Source organism: Fukomys damarensis, unplaced genomic scaffold, assembly GCF_012274545.1.
Source record: "Fukomys damarensis isolate Sample0158 unplaced genomic scaffold, DMR_v1.0_HiC HiC_scaffold_31, whole genome shotgun sequence".
NCBI lineage: Eukaryota > Metazoa > Chordata > Mammalia > Rodentia > Bathyergidae > Fukomys > Fukomys damarensis.
Window position 1 is genome coordinate 25,486,990 of NW_022900943.1, and position 14,009 is coordinate 25,500,998.

Here is a 14,009-nt window from a genome sequence, read left to right on the forward strand (position 1 = left end):
GTTGGCTCCCTGTCATTGCTATGCCCCTGTGGATATGGGTAGCGGGTATGCTTGGGGAGGGGTCCAGCTCAGTAACAAGGATTGATGGATGATATCACTAACTTTGGTTGATAATCTGCAGTCTTAGTCTTAAGTCTTCTTAGTTTTAGTGGTCTGACTCTTAGTGGGTGGAGGAGGATGGCCCATCCCCAATGAGGTAATGGTCCATCTCCAGGGGAAAGCTGTTCACCCGTTAGGGAAGTATGCACATCTGACTATTTTGACCTTAATCTTCTTCAGATGTGCCTCCAGCCAGTTTTCTTTGTGTTCTCAGCCTCTGCCTCTGTCTGACTACTTAAAATATTTCTACCTAATTTAGCTGCCTGTATCACTGCTGCGGTCTTTGCGGAAGGTATAATCTGCCAAAAGTAGAAAATAGGATTTGAATACCTTTGGCCAGCTGCTTTGCTGAACCCTATATCCTGATCGACGTAAAATTTCAGTCTTTTCTTGTTTTCTCTTTTCTCTCCCCCACCTCCTGGAGAATCAAACCTAGGACCTTGCTAAATTGCAAAATTGCCCAGGTGGGGTTTAAACTTGTAATTCTCCTACCTTAGGTCCCCAGGGTGCTGGGATTACAGGTGTGAACAGCCATGCCCCACTTTCAGTATATTCTTAACTATTGAAAAGGTGTTGGGGTTTGAATTCCCTTGGTGCCAGTTAAGTGCTGGAGTTATTCTCACAGGTGGTGGTTTGTCCTGAGAATACGTATGTTTAAGGTAAACAAGAGCTTCAAATATTTTCCATGCTTGTCTGTTGCTACAAAGAAAGATTTAAATAGATGTCAGTGACATCGTTTGACATAAAACTAGAATTTGTCATGTTAGCTGAAGTTTCACATTAGAAGTATAAAATTACCACAATTTGAACAGCATTGAGTTATAATTTATATACTATAATTTTATCTATTTGTTACATATGATTCAATGAGTTGTTATTACAGCTACCGAGTGGTGTAGTCATCACCATAATCCAATTTTAGAAGATTGCTGTCCTTTCCAAAGCAACTCAATTACACATTAACAACCATTAGCTATTCTTTCCCAACATTTTCAGCCCTGGGCAACTACTAATCTACTTTCTGTTTCTGCAGATTTGCTTACTGTATTCTGAGCATTTTATACATATGAAATCATATAATATGCAATCTTTTAAAATCATATAATATGCAATCATATAATATCAGATTTGCTTACTGTATTCTGAGCATTTTATACATATGAAATCATATAATATGCAATCTTTTATGACTGCCTTCTTTCACTGTGCATAATGCTTTCATGACTCATCTATTTTGTAGTGCATATCAACATTTCATTCCCTTTTAATGTCTGAATAATAATATTCCACTGGTGAATTTTTGTGTACTCACTCATTATTAGCTTGAACTTGGGTTGTTTCCAGTGTAGGTATTCTAAATGTACTCCTATGAACGTTCATGTACACATTTTTGTGTGGACATGTTTTTATTTCTTTTTAGCATGTGTGTGTGTGTGTGTGTGTGTGTGTGTGTGTGAAATTGCTAGATCACAGAGTACTCCATATTTAACATTTTGTGTAACTGTTAAAATGTTTTTGCAAATGGTTATGTTTTAGATTCAGACTAGCAAAATGTGAGGATTTTGATTTTTTGTTTTTTGTTTTTTGTTTTCCTTATGTCCTAGCCTATGATCTTTCTGGAGAAATTTTCATATGCATTTGACAAGACTGTATACTTCATAAAATAAAATAAAATTAATTAAAGAGTGTATATGTCATTGTTAGGACTGAAATGCACAAGGGATGTTAGGAAATGGGAAGAAAGTCTTCAACTGAGCAGGGGAACAAAGAAGGAGAGAGGGAGAAAGGCAGAAAGATAAGAAAAAAGGGAAAATAGAAGGGAAAAATAAAAACAAAGCTTTGTAATAAGGAGGGGGGAGGGCTTGGGGGAAAGGGATAAAATAAAATGAAATTTATTAAAGTATATTTCATTGTTACTAAGTTTTTAGGCCTACTTAATTGATAGTATTTATAAACTATTACATCTTTGATATTTTGCTAGCTGTTATATCCATTATTGGAAGTGTGGTATTGAAGGCTATAACTGATACTGTAAAAGCTATTTCTCCCTTCATTTCCATTACTTTTTTCTTCATGTATTTTGGTACTCTCTTTTTAGGTGAACATGTTTACAATTTTTGTATCTTACTGGCAGATTGACCCTTTTTAAAAATCATAATATACTCCACTCTATAATAACATTATGTTTTAAAGTCTACTTTTTTCTTTATTTGTATCAGGGATTGAGCTCAATGACCTTGAACTTGCAAGGTAGGTACTATGCCACTGAGCTAAATCCCCAGCAGTTAAAGTCTACTTTTTCTTTTATCAGTTTAGTTCACTGCAGCATTATGGTTGCTGTTTGCATGAAATGTTTTTTTCACTCTTTTTCTTTGAATATATTTGTATCTTTTTATTTATTTATTTATTTATTTTGGTACCAGAGATTGAACTCAGGTCCTTGCGCTTGCAAGGCAGGCCACCAAACTGCTGAGCTAAATCTCCGGCCCTTGAATATATTTGTATCTTTGAATCTGAGATGTATCCTATACTTTGACCTATACTTTGACTTATACTTTGACCTTTTTATAAATCCAACTTGACAATCTTTACCTTTTGATTGGGTTTTAATGCTTTCACATTTAATTTTTTGGGGGGGCTGAGTCAGGGTCTTACTATGTAGTTGAGACTGACCTAGAACTCACTATATAGCCTAGGCTGGTCTCTAACTCACAGCAATCCTCCTGACTCAGCCTCCCGAGTGCTTGGATTATAGGCATGCACCACCATGCCTGACTTTTAATTTTATTACTGATATGGTAAGATTTGTATATGTCCTTTTACTTTTTGTTTTCTGTAGGTCTTTGTTGTTGTTATCCTTTATTCCTCCTTGACTATTTCCTTTTATATTGAGTAGATATTTCCTAGCATAACATTTAATCGTTTAATGATTTCTAATTTTATTTTGGAGTTCATAGTTGTTCTAAGGCTTTCAATATATATCTTTTTTTTGGGGGGGTACTGGGGATTGAACTCAGGACCTTACAGTTGCGAAGCAGATGGCAGAACCACTGAGCTAAATCCCCAGCCCCCTCAATATATAACTTATTGGATCTTATTCATGATTTATATTAACTTGATTCTAGTAAAATGTAAAAACTGTATTATTATATATATCTATTTCCTTTCCCTTTTTATTACATTTATGTGCAGTAAATTATTATGATTTCTTTATATAATCTTATATTTTTTAAAGAAACTGAGAAGAGAATGGAGAAAAATATTTATAGAGTTTGTTAAGTTGCTGTATTTATTTATTATTTCTGGTTTCCTTTATTTCTTCCTGTGAATTTAGGTCACAATGTGGATACAACTTTGTTCTCACTGCTTCTTTGCACTGTTATTGTCAAATAAGCTACATTTCTACATTATGGGGTAGTAATCCTTTCATAAATGTATAATTTGTGTACTGTGTGTGTGTGTGTGCATGTGTGTGTGTGTGTGTGTGCGCACGTGTGTGCATTTACTTATGTTTTAAAATCACTTGAGAGCAAAAGGAGAAATTTGAGGTCCTGGGATTTAGCTCACTGGTGCCACCACCTGCTTTGCAAGTGCAAAGTCCTGAGTTTGATCCCCAGTGGGGGGAAAAAAGAGAATAAATTTGAAAGTATATTTTTTGAAATACCTATGTAATTACTTTAGTGAGTGCTCTTTGCTTTGTTTTGTTTTTTTTGTGGTCTCAGGTGAACTTCCATTGGTACTTCTTGTGATGCAGATCTGCTAGTAATGAATTCCTCTAGTTTAGATTCATATGTATCTGTTGTAGTACAATGTTTTTCAGCTTTAATTGAGTTTATTGGTACATTTTAGGGATACAGTACAGTCACATTCATTGTTGGGATCTTGTACCTTTACATGACAGGTCTAGTACAATATTGATAAGTTGTAGAGTAGTGCTAAAACCTTAGATGTGATGCATTAGGTAAGTTTTACTTCAGTGGCTTTGGAAAATTATAATATTTTATGAAAGAAATTATATAAAGCTGCCACCATAGTTCTCTAGGAGTATTCCACAAAATACTGATGCTATTGAAGGATAGTTAAATATTAAAACTTTAATTTGTATTAACCTCATTATCACTAATTTCCTCAACACTGCAGAGGCAATGGTTGATTTCTAAAGTCTACCCTTCTCCTCCATAGAATTGTTCCCTAAATTCAAAAAGTTCTTGGTAGTGATAGCTTTTGTGAGCTTTAGCAAGTTTGCAAATACCTCTCAAAACATGTATGGTAGCACTAAGATGTAATAGCCTTGTGATTTCACCCAATATTGAGCATCAGCACAGAGAGTCACTGCAATGTGGATCTGGGAGGTGGTTTGGCCCCTGGAGATGAGGAGGGGTAATACCAGTAGGGGTGACACACAGCCTCGCGCAGTCAGACCCACTTCTTGCGCTTCCTGGACAGAGTCTGCCAGCCACGTCACAGCGGATGTCTTCTCCACAGTTAGGCCCCAGAGGTGGACGTGTGGAACAGATCTCAAACTGCATCAAAGCATAGAGCAAGAACTGACTGTGTGAGGATCTAAAATCGTCACTTTAGCTAATCTGTAAATCCAAGAAAAAAGATGTTCTTGTTTCTGTCAATGAGTCTGGGGCATTGTTGAAGGAACAGCTAATATAATATCCTCCAAATCATTGTTGGATAGGTGGCTGCCACCTATATGTGAAGCAACTGTGTACTTAGAAATTTTGAGAAATCTGGAGCTCTTGGTAGCTCCCTAATGTGTTTCACACTGTTAAAGTCTCTGCAAATGGAATTGGTAACGCAGCATACAAATGTCTCCCTAAAATTTTATTAAGTATAATACAATGTTGTTTTTACTCACTTTCTCCTTGTATAGAGTGACATTTTTTGCGACTCTAAGAGGATGAAAAATGATTTGGGAATACCTCATAAATACCATTACTCCCAGGGGAAAATAACAATCAAGGAGGGCATTTCACAGAATGTACAGCCCCAGTGCACACAGTTTCCCTAAATGCCGATCGAACAGAGGAATTTAATAAATACTGGATCTGGCTCTCTCCACTTGAAAAGGAGAATAAGCTGTTCTAAAGAGGTAGAGGGACGCTCTGAGCAGATGTTTGCAACTTTTTATGAGATTAGGAATTGTGTTGCCCTGAAGCTACATACTGTCTAACATGCCCTTGAAAGGAGAAAAACAGAGAAAGAGCCAGAGAACACGTTCTGGGGGAGAATCATTCATTCACTTATTCATTTAGCAAGTATTTACCGATCCGGTTGACTGTGTATATTACACTGTGACGAGGGCAGAACACAGAGATTCCAGCTCTCAGGGAGCTCAGATTCAAGGGGGAGAGATAATGCATAAATATCACAGGGCAATTTCAGGTGTGCCTGTTAAACCATTCACAAATTCGGAAGGGAAGGGAACTGTATTTTGCTCGGATTCTCCATGAAGTTCTCCCAGAGAAGAAGGCATAGGGGTGGTAATAGAGTGTTATAACAGAGCTGGCACGCAGCAAATAATAGGGATGATTAAACTCACAGGATAATAAAGCCCATCCGTCAGTTAGAGAGAGGCTTGAGGGTCACTCCTGAGAATTTGGGCTGCGTTCACGGCTGGCAGTGAGTGTCACGGGAGATTTCAGAGCAGATCAGCGGCATAATTAATTTGACAGGTACGGTAAAGAATGGAAGCAAAGGCTGAGTGGAGGAAGATGCGCTATTACCTAAAGCCATCATTGTTATCCAAGTTTAAAACAATAAATAGGGGAACTGAAGTGATGTAAATGCAAAGATGAAGGAGTGCACTCTTCACGTACCGGTTATTACTTGGAGGGGGTCATTTATTCACTTAACACTGTCAGTAACTAACTGTCTTAGTTACTGCAGGTGCAAGAGTCAGCAAAACACACATGATCATTTCGTCACGGGCCATACGATATACATTTATCTTAAAGAGGATGCAAAATAAAATGAAGGCTATAAATGAGAGTTACACAGTATTGGAAGGACCTTCTATGGGGGCCTGATGAGTTGTGGAGGAAGGGAGAGCTTCCCTGGCAAAGTGGCACCGAAGCTGAGCTAAGGACAGCTCACGTGGAGGAATCAGCACGGACCAGGACCCAGGCTAAGTACACAGGCTGGAAAGGGGGTCACTGCGGGCTGCATTACAGAGACGTGGAGAGGCTGGGGTACAAGACGGGGCTGTAGAGATCACACTGCATCATGACCAGAGGATGCAGCGTCCTGTACACTAGTGCTATGCCATGCGCCGGAGCACAAGGAAATACGGCGATTGTTCCAGAATGTAAGTCAGTACACTGCTTCTTTTATCAAGAGAGTCTCACTCAGCGAAAAAAGAAAAAATTCCCGAACAATACATTTAGTGTGGATGTGATTTACACTCGGGTGGGAGCTCCTTATCTCATGAGAATAGTAACAGCTTCCAGCCGACAGCCCACCTGCTGTCTCTACCCTGAATAGAAGTCATTGTGGGTTTTGCTTTTATGCGAAGAGCAGAGAGAAGTCACAGAAGGATTTGAGGAGGAGGGTGTTGTGGCTGCACTGTGGAGCATGGTTAGAAAGCAGCTGGAATTAGAGGAAAGAAGACATGCAGGGGACTTGGTCAGGGATGAATGGCTAAACTGGGACACGAAAGCACATAGGAGGAACGAATGGTTAAAATGTGGGGCAAAAGCACACAAATAATTAAACTGTGGGGCCAAAAGCACGCAGGCTGTATTAGGAATGAATGGTTAAACTACAGGGCAAAAGCACATAGGCTGCATGAGAATCGAATGGTTAAACAAGAAGTTTAGATTAGTGAATGTGTGACCATTGTCCGTCCCCTTTCTTCAAGAAAAATTGCTTCTCCTTGGGATAGAACCTGACCCAAATTGCTTTTCTCCTGCTTTTTTTTTTTTTTTTCCTCTTACACTGATATTCTAAATAAAAGCCAGAAAGTTCTCGGCTTGGTGGCTCTTTCTTCTCCCAGAGTCCCCCTAATGGCTAAGTGCTCCCAATTGAGAGATGGCCCCTCTGGGCCTCTCGGAGGATTGAACTGTTTCGTCTCCAAGCAATCTTTTTTATTCTCTGTGCTGCCCGTGGTCACACACCGCATGGGAGGAAAACCTGCTGCTGCAGGATCAGTGTGGAGGACTGACCTCCCCGCCTGGAAGGGAACAGGGATGTATGATTTCTCATCCAGGTAAGGCAGCCATGGAATAGCCTGATAAGCCTCCGGCAAGGTCCAGGGTTAGGTTGATCAGCCCAGAGGTCTTACATAGCCGTCCAATTGCTAAGTGATTGGAGCAGTTCATTTAATTTTTTTTTTTTTTTTTTTTTTTTTTTTTTTTTTTTTGCTCTTTTACTTTCATTTCTTTTGCTTTGCCTACAATATGGGTCAAACTTTATCTAAAGGAGAAGAAGTGTTTAAACATTTGCATTGTCTTTAAAAAATATCAGCCTGTAAGGATCCTGAGTCGCAATTTATTAAACTCCTTTGGGGGGCAGGTACCAGGGATCGAACTTGGGACCTTGCACTTTCGAGGCAGACCGTACAACCACTAGCCAAATCCCCGTCCCTAAATTCTTATTTGCAAGCATTGCCTTTGGTTCCCTTTGTCAGGGAGTCTGGAGGTGGAAGAATGGGAACATGTCGGACAAAAACTCACACCATCTTTATGTCCCGTAAAAGTTGCACACCTTGCTACATAGGATCTTTTCAGGGTCGCTATTCGATCTACTTAACACCCCCTCCCCACTGGGAGCTCCTTCTGAAGTTCCTTTTGCACCTCCTCCACCTCCCCACCTCCTGTGGAACTTCTGCCCTCTTCAGCCTTTGAGTCCTCTATGGAAAAATGTTTAAAAGAAGTTAGAGAAAGAAATGAGGATACGCATGCCTATTCTTTTCTGAGGGGAAACCAGGGATCCAGACATAAACATTTGCCTTATGCTGTATTCAAGAAGTTTTAAAAGAGTATTTTTGAAAAAGGTCTACAGAGTCCATTTACAAAAGGACTGAGAGAGTCAGCAGGACGTGGTTATGGATGACACCATGGGACTGGAAGGTCCTCATGACAGAGGTGCACACTACTGCTCAGGTTAGTGTATAGCTTCAGGGGTACTGGGAAGGATATTGGACCATCCAGTCCCTGAAACATCTAAATACAGGAGCTGTTACTGGAGTTGATATGCTTATGGGCCAGGGTCCCTATGCTGATCCTCAGATTCAGTCCCAGATGAATTCCCAGACTTTTCCTCAAACCACTCGTGCCACCTGTAAGGCATGGACACAAATCCCAGATACCAACGCCTTCTGTGGCTCTTTTACAACCATTAGACAAGATCCTAATGAAGCTTATATGGATTTTATTGGTTGCTTGCAAAGTGCAATTTCCCCACCAAATAGTCAACTGCCCAGCAGCACATGTTTGAGCTCTTCAACTAGCATATGAGAATGCCAATTCTGGTTGTCAAAGAGTCCTAACACCCCTTTAGAAAATTTAAATCACTGGGAGTGGTGGCACACACCTGTAATCCCAGCACTCGGGAGGCTGAGGCAGGAGGATCGCTATGAGTTCGAGACCAACCTGGGCCACATAGTGAATTCCAGGTCAGTCTCAATGACATAGTGAGACCCTGTTTCAAACAAACAAACAAACAAACAAACAAATAATGCTGAAATAATCAAGGCTTGCCAAAATATGAGAACTGAGATTCATAAGGCATAGGTGCTTGTTGCTGCTTTAATGTCTCAAAATGTTACAATTGTGGCAAGGAAGGACATCTTCAAAAAGATTATAAAAATAATAAACAGGATAAAAAAATCAAAACAAAAATGTCCTGAATGTACAAAAAGGATATCACTGGGCCAGTCAGGGCCACCCCAAATTTGATAATGTGGGGAATCCTACATAAAAAACAAAAAGAAAGGTGCAACTCCCCATACCCCAATAAAAACAAGGAGTTGATCATAAAATATTCATGCTCCAACATAAGAGCCAACCCAGAGTCACAATAAGAGTCCATTGCTACAAATCTTAGCTAACTGACAAATTTACTTTTGGCTTCCAATTTAAGTTGGTACTTTTATTTAATTAACATGCTTAAAACACTTCAATTGCAGGATTAACTTGCTCTTCTCTCTGTTTTCTGCTGATTCAAGGTTACTTAAATTTTAAGCCAGTCAAATTTTAAAATGTAACTAACTGAGACAAAGTGGGGAGAGGAGTTTAAATTTTAAGCAGCCACTGCCAAGTTTGTTACAGAAAGTTTATAGTAAGTAGGGTAAAACATATATAAAGAAACCTATAGGGCAGGGGATTTAGCTCAGTGGTTCACCGCCTGTCTCGCAAGCACAAGGACCTGAGTTCAATCCCTGGTACCAAAAAAAAAAAACCTGTAAGGATTAAGAGATATATTTTTGATGTTAGAGGATTTTGTATGTTAAAAATGTTTAAAATGTTTGCTCTACCAGAGAGAGAGAGAGAGAGAGAGAGAGAGAGAGAGAGAGAGAGAGAGAGATAATAACAGAACTGAAGGGCTCAAGAAAAATGAGAGAAAAATGTTGAGAAAAAGTTTGCAGAAGATGAAATTTATAAAAAGCAATATGTAAATGTAGTTATTTTAAGCTTTGCTCTAATTAGTTTGGTGTAGCCTAGATTATTCCATCTAAAAGCTCCTTGTTGCTCCACGAAGATTAGGGAGCTATGGCCCTGACTCTTGTCCGTCACTCCTTCCCAGGTCTCAGCCCTTCTCTCTGGTTGACACAGGCTATGACTAATTTCTAAAACTAACACTAAACATGAGTTTTTCTGCATGACGAGCAGAGACACCTAAACTGATCAATGACAGAAAACAAGGTAAAGCTACCTCCTAGGACAGTTCCAACCTAATTCATGACACTATTGAAACATGACCAATAGGGTAAAATTTCTCTTATCACTTAATGTAATGATGTCATCACGATTGTTATGATAATGTGTTATGTTGTCCTTAACCTCAAGTTTTCTCTATAAAAATGTATTGCTGCTATCTGTTAACATTCTACAGGAGTTCAACTTCTAAGACAACCATAATTGATTAAAAAAACAACAACATTTCCCTGATTCAACCTCTCAGTATTGTCAGTGATTCAGCCTATGTTGTGGAGAATCCACAAGTAATTAAAACTGCCCTTATTCATAATGAAAATAATCAGGTGCTCTTTTGTAGGTTTTCTAGCCCTGTAATGGAAGGCAATGCCAATTTGCTTATATTTTTCTCCAACTCCAACTTTTAAACATGTCACCAAAACCCCCACAAGACAAGCCATTATAAGACAAACGAATGAGCTCCTCAAAACTTCATTTGTAAAATAAAAAAGGGGGAATATGGACCAAGACTGCAATTTAATTTAATGAGACTTTAAATTTTCTAAATTGTGATTCAGAAGGTTCCACAGCAGTACAAAAAAGCAACTCACCACTCAAGCTGAACAGATGCTGCAAAGCACAAGAATCCCTTTCACTCTGAAAAACTGCTTGTTATCAAGACCATGTAAGTCCCTTGCAACTCCGACATTACAAAGGTGAGAAAAGCTCCTTATCTTTCTCGGTTGGCTGATATATAAACCTCACATAAGTGACATGGTTTATTGGGCTCATGTGCTCACCTCATCTGTCTTAGACATAGTTACAAGGGAGATGCAAAATCATCTCTTTCCTGTAATGACACCACATATACAGACAAAACTCCCCTGCTACCTCCTGGCCCTTTAAAGGACTGTGGGAGGTACTGCAGCCACTCTGGCTATTCCAATGGTTGACACCTGCTGCCGCACAAATGGTACTTCCTGATGAAAGAATTTCCAATATATATAGTCCCGACACCACTATTCACAGTTATTGTACTCCTTTTTAGCCCCAATGTTATAGAAATAATTTTAACATCTTTCAGTGAAACGTTATTCATGTTATGGTACTCAGACAATGAGCCAAAGTTTAACTCCTCACCAATCTCATGGTGGTGCACGCCAGTAGTAAGAGCTACCCATGAGGTGGAAGTGGGAGAGTGATCCGAGCTTGAGATTTGAGACCATCCTGGGTGACACAGCAAAACATGATCTTAAAAAGGAAAACGAAATCAGAGAAGACTAAAAAAAAAAAGTATACGGCTTGATGGAAAATAGACAGGATGGTGCTTTAAGAAGAGGAGGGACAAGGGCTGAGGGTGTAGCTCAGTGGCACAGCACCTGCCTGGCAAGCACAAGGTCCTGAGTTCAAGGCCCAGTATCAAAAAAAAAAAAGAGAGAAAGAGAGAGAAGAGAAGGGACAACTACATTAAATGATGTTGGAAACTAGAAAAATGCATGTAACAGCAGAGAATCCTACTGAACCCTGGAAACAATTTAAATTTCTATCAATAGGAAAATAAATTCATTATTGTATATCCATACATGGGAATACTATACAGCAGGGAAATGAATGAACTATATAGAGCTCTGCATGTCAACACAGAAGAACCTAGAGGGAACATAAAGTAGGAAAAATCATAGTAGAATGTTACATGCTTTCTAATTACATGTGTAATAGAAACATAAATTGCAATAATGAATAGTAAGTTCAGAAAAGCAATTATCTCAGGGTCAGAGTATACAGTAGTTATGATTGGGAGAGTGGTCGCAAAGGGTTCTTCAACAGGAATGGAAATATTTCATTTCTAGTTGGTGAGCAAGATTAAAGATGGCAGAGTAGAGACTGGTAGCAAAGTACAGCCTCTCCACGACCTGGAAGGAAGACACCTAGAAAATAAAAACTTGGCAAAGAGAAAAAAAGTAGATCTCTGAGAAATGGGAGGGAACTGATAAGAAAATTAGAAACTACAGAGAAGCTGGAAAAATAGCACAATGAAGAGAAAAGAACAAAACAGCCTGGAAAGCTGGTCCTGGTACCTGGCGAGGTACACCTGTCTCCACAGACACACGTAATCCTGGAGAGGGTTGGCAGGCACAGGGAGAAACAAAGAACCAGGCTGGGAGCACTAGCCCCAAGAAAAGCTCATCACTGCTATAAACTGGAAAAAAAAAAGCATGGAGTTGTACTGTGAAAGTAACTACCTATGCAAGGTAGGCCAGAGTTGGAGCAAAAATCTAATGCAGTGTCCACCATATCTGAGAGGGCTTATTCAGGAGTCATTCTGGGAATGGGTTAATTATTTAAGACTGAGCTTACAGAACAACTACAGAACAAATATACCTCAGTGTTTCTAATGTTACCCGGCCACAATGGCTGCGTGGAGATGGCTACAAAAGACAGTCATGTAAAGGGTGCAGGCTAGCCACGGATCTTTCTGAGAAGTTTAAGCTCAGGCCAGGAAGGATGCAAGGACTTCCAATCTCCTGCCGAGAAGCCAAGTCTTTATGTGTGGCTTTCAGAGGGGCCTGGGTCTGAAAGCCCTGGTAAGAAGCCCAGTGGTCTGCTTGAACCTCTGCGCCGCTGCCTAAATCCAGCACAAAGTTTAGCGGTCTGTTTTCCTTCCCCAACTGCTAATGAGAGCAAGGACACAGCTCAGCGTTTATGGTTGCCACAGCCTGGGGTGCACGGACAGAGGAGTGTACAGAGTGTGTGTGCGTCATGGGGGGACACCTCACAAACACCCTGGCTGTAAAGCTAGGCAGAGAAAGCTGAGATTTGAGGCACACATAGGAACATGGAAACTGGAACATCCAGAGTGACTACAGCCCTATGGTGGAAATCACATCCAGCAGGAAAGGCAGATTCAGACACCAAAACTTGAGGTGGAAACAACACAGTCTCAGCAATGACTCATGGTCTCTCCCTGACATCTGGTGCATTTCATTACTGCAGACCCCAGAAAGAACTCACTCATTCAAAAAGAAGGACGGCTATTTTTTACTTTTTAATTTCTTTCTTTCTTGCCAAACTGTCTTTCCTTTTTTCCCTCCCTCCCTCTTCTCTCTCTCTCTCCCTCCCTCTCTCTTTTTCTTTCTTTCTTTCTTTTCCCTTCCTTCATTGATTTTTGAGAGTTTTGGGTTTTTTCCTTTTCTTTCTTCTTCATTTTGCTGTTTTCTTTTCTGTTACACACATCTAATTCTATTTTGGTTTTGCTCCTTAAGAGTATATTTATCTCTTTTCTCCTTCTCATCTCTTATTTTTGAAATTTTTTCTTTCATTCTGTTGTTCTCCACCCATTCCATCTTTACTAATATTATTATTAAGCTTTATTAATCTTTAGATATTTAGTTAACTATGCTACTACTGTTGAATTCTTTTCTAGCATTAATGGTGTCATTGTTATATTTAGTAGATATATGCTGTATGTCAATATTTGGTTTGTCTTTGTGTCAGAGTTATAATTGTAGATCTCTTTTCTATGGTTAAGGGTGGTACAATGGTAGTTTCTATTATTCCTTTTTCGGGGGGGGGGTTACCGAAGATTGAACTCAGGACTTTGTGCTTACAAGGCAGGTACTGTGCCACTATGCTAATTCCCCAGCCCCTATTAGTCCTATGGTGTATTAATATCCAGTATGTCTTTAACTCTACTACTGTTACTGATTTTGATACTTTTGCCAGAGTGCCATAGTTGTGGCAGTTAATTATTTTTCTGTATGCCAATATCTGTTTTGTCTTTGTGTTATCAACAATACTGCAGTTCATTTTGGGAGAACTGGGTGTTGGTCCAATTTTACTATGACTTTACCTCTCAAATTAGCGTAGGTGGTTGGGTCTTGCAACAGAGGAAAAGGCCTATAGTTAGCCATGCCCATAGTGCACCATGGAAAAGCAGATGCTAAAGAGATTGCCATATTAGCAACAAAATCTTTCCACTATAATCATCCTCAGTGCGCGTGCGCGCGAGCACACACACACACACACACACACACACACACACACACA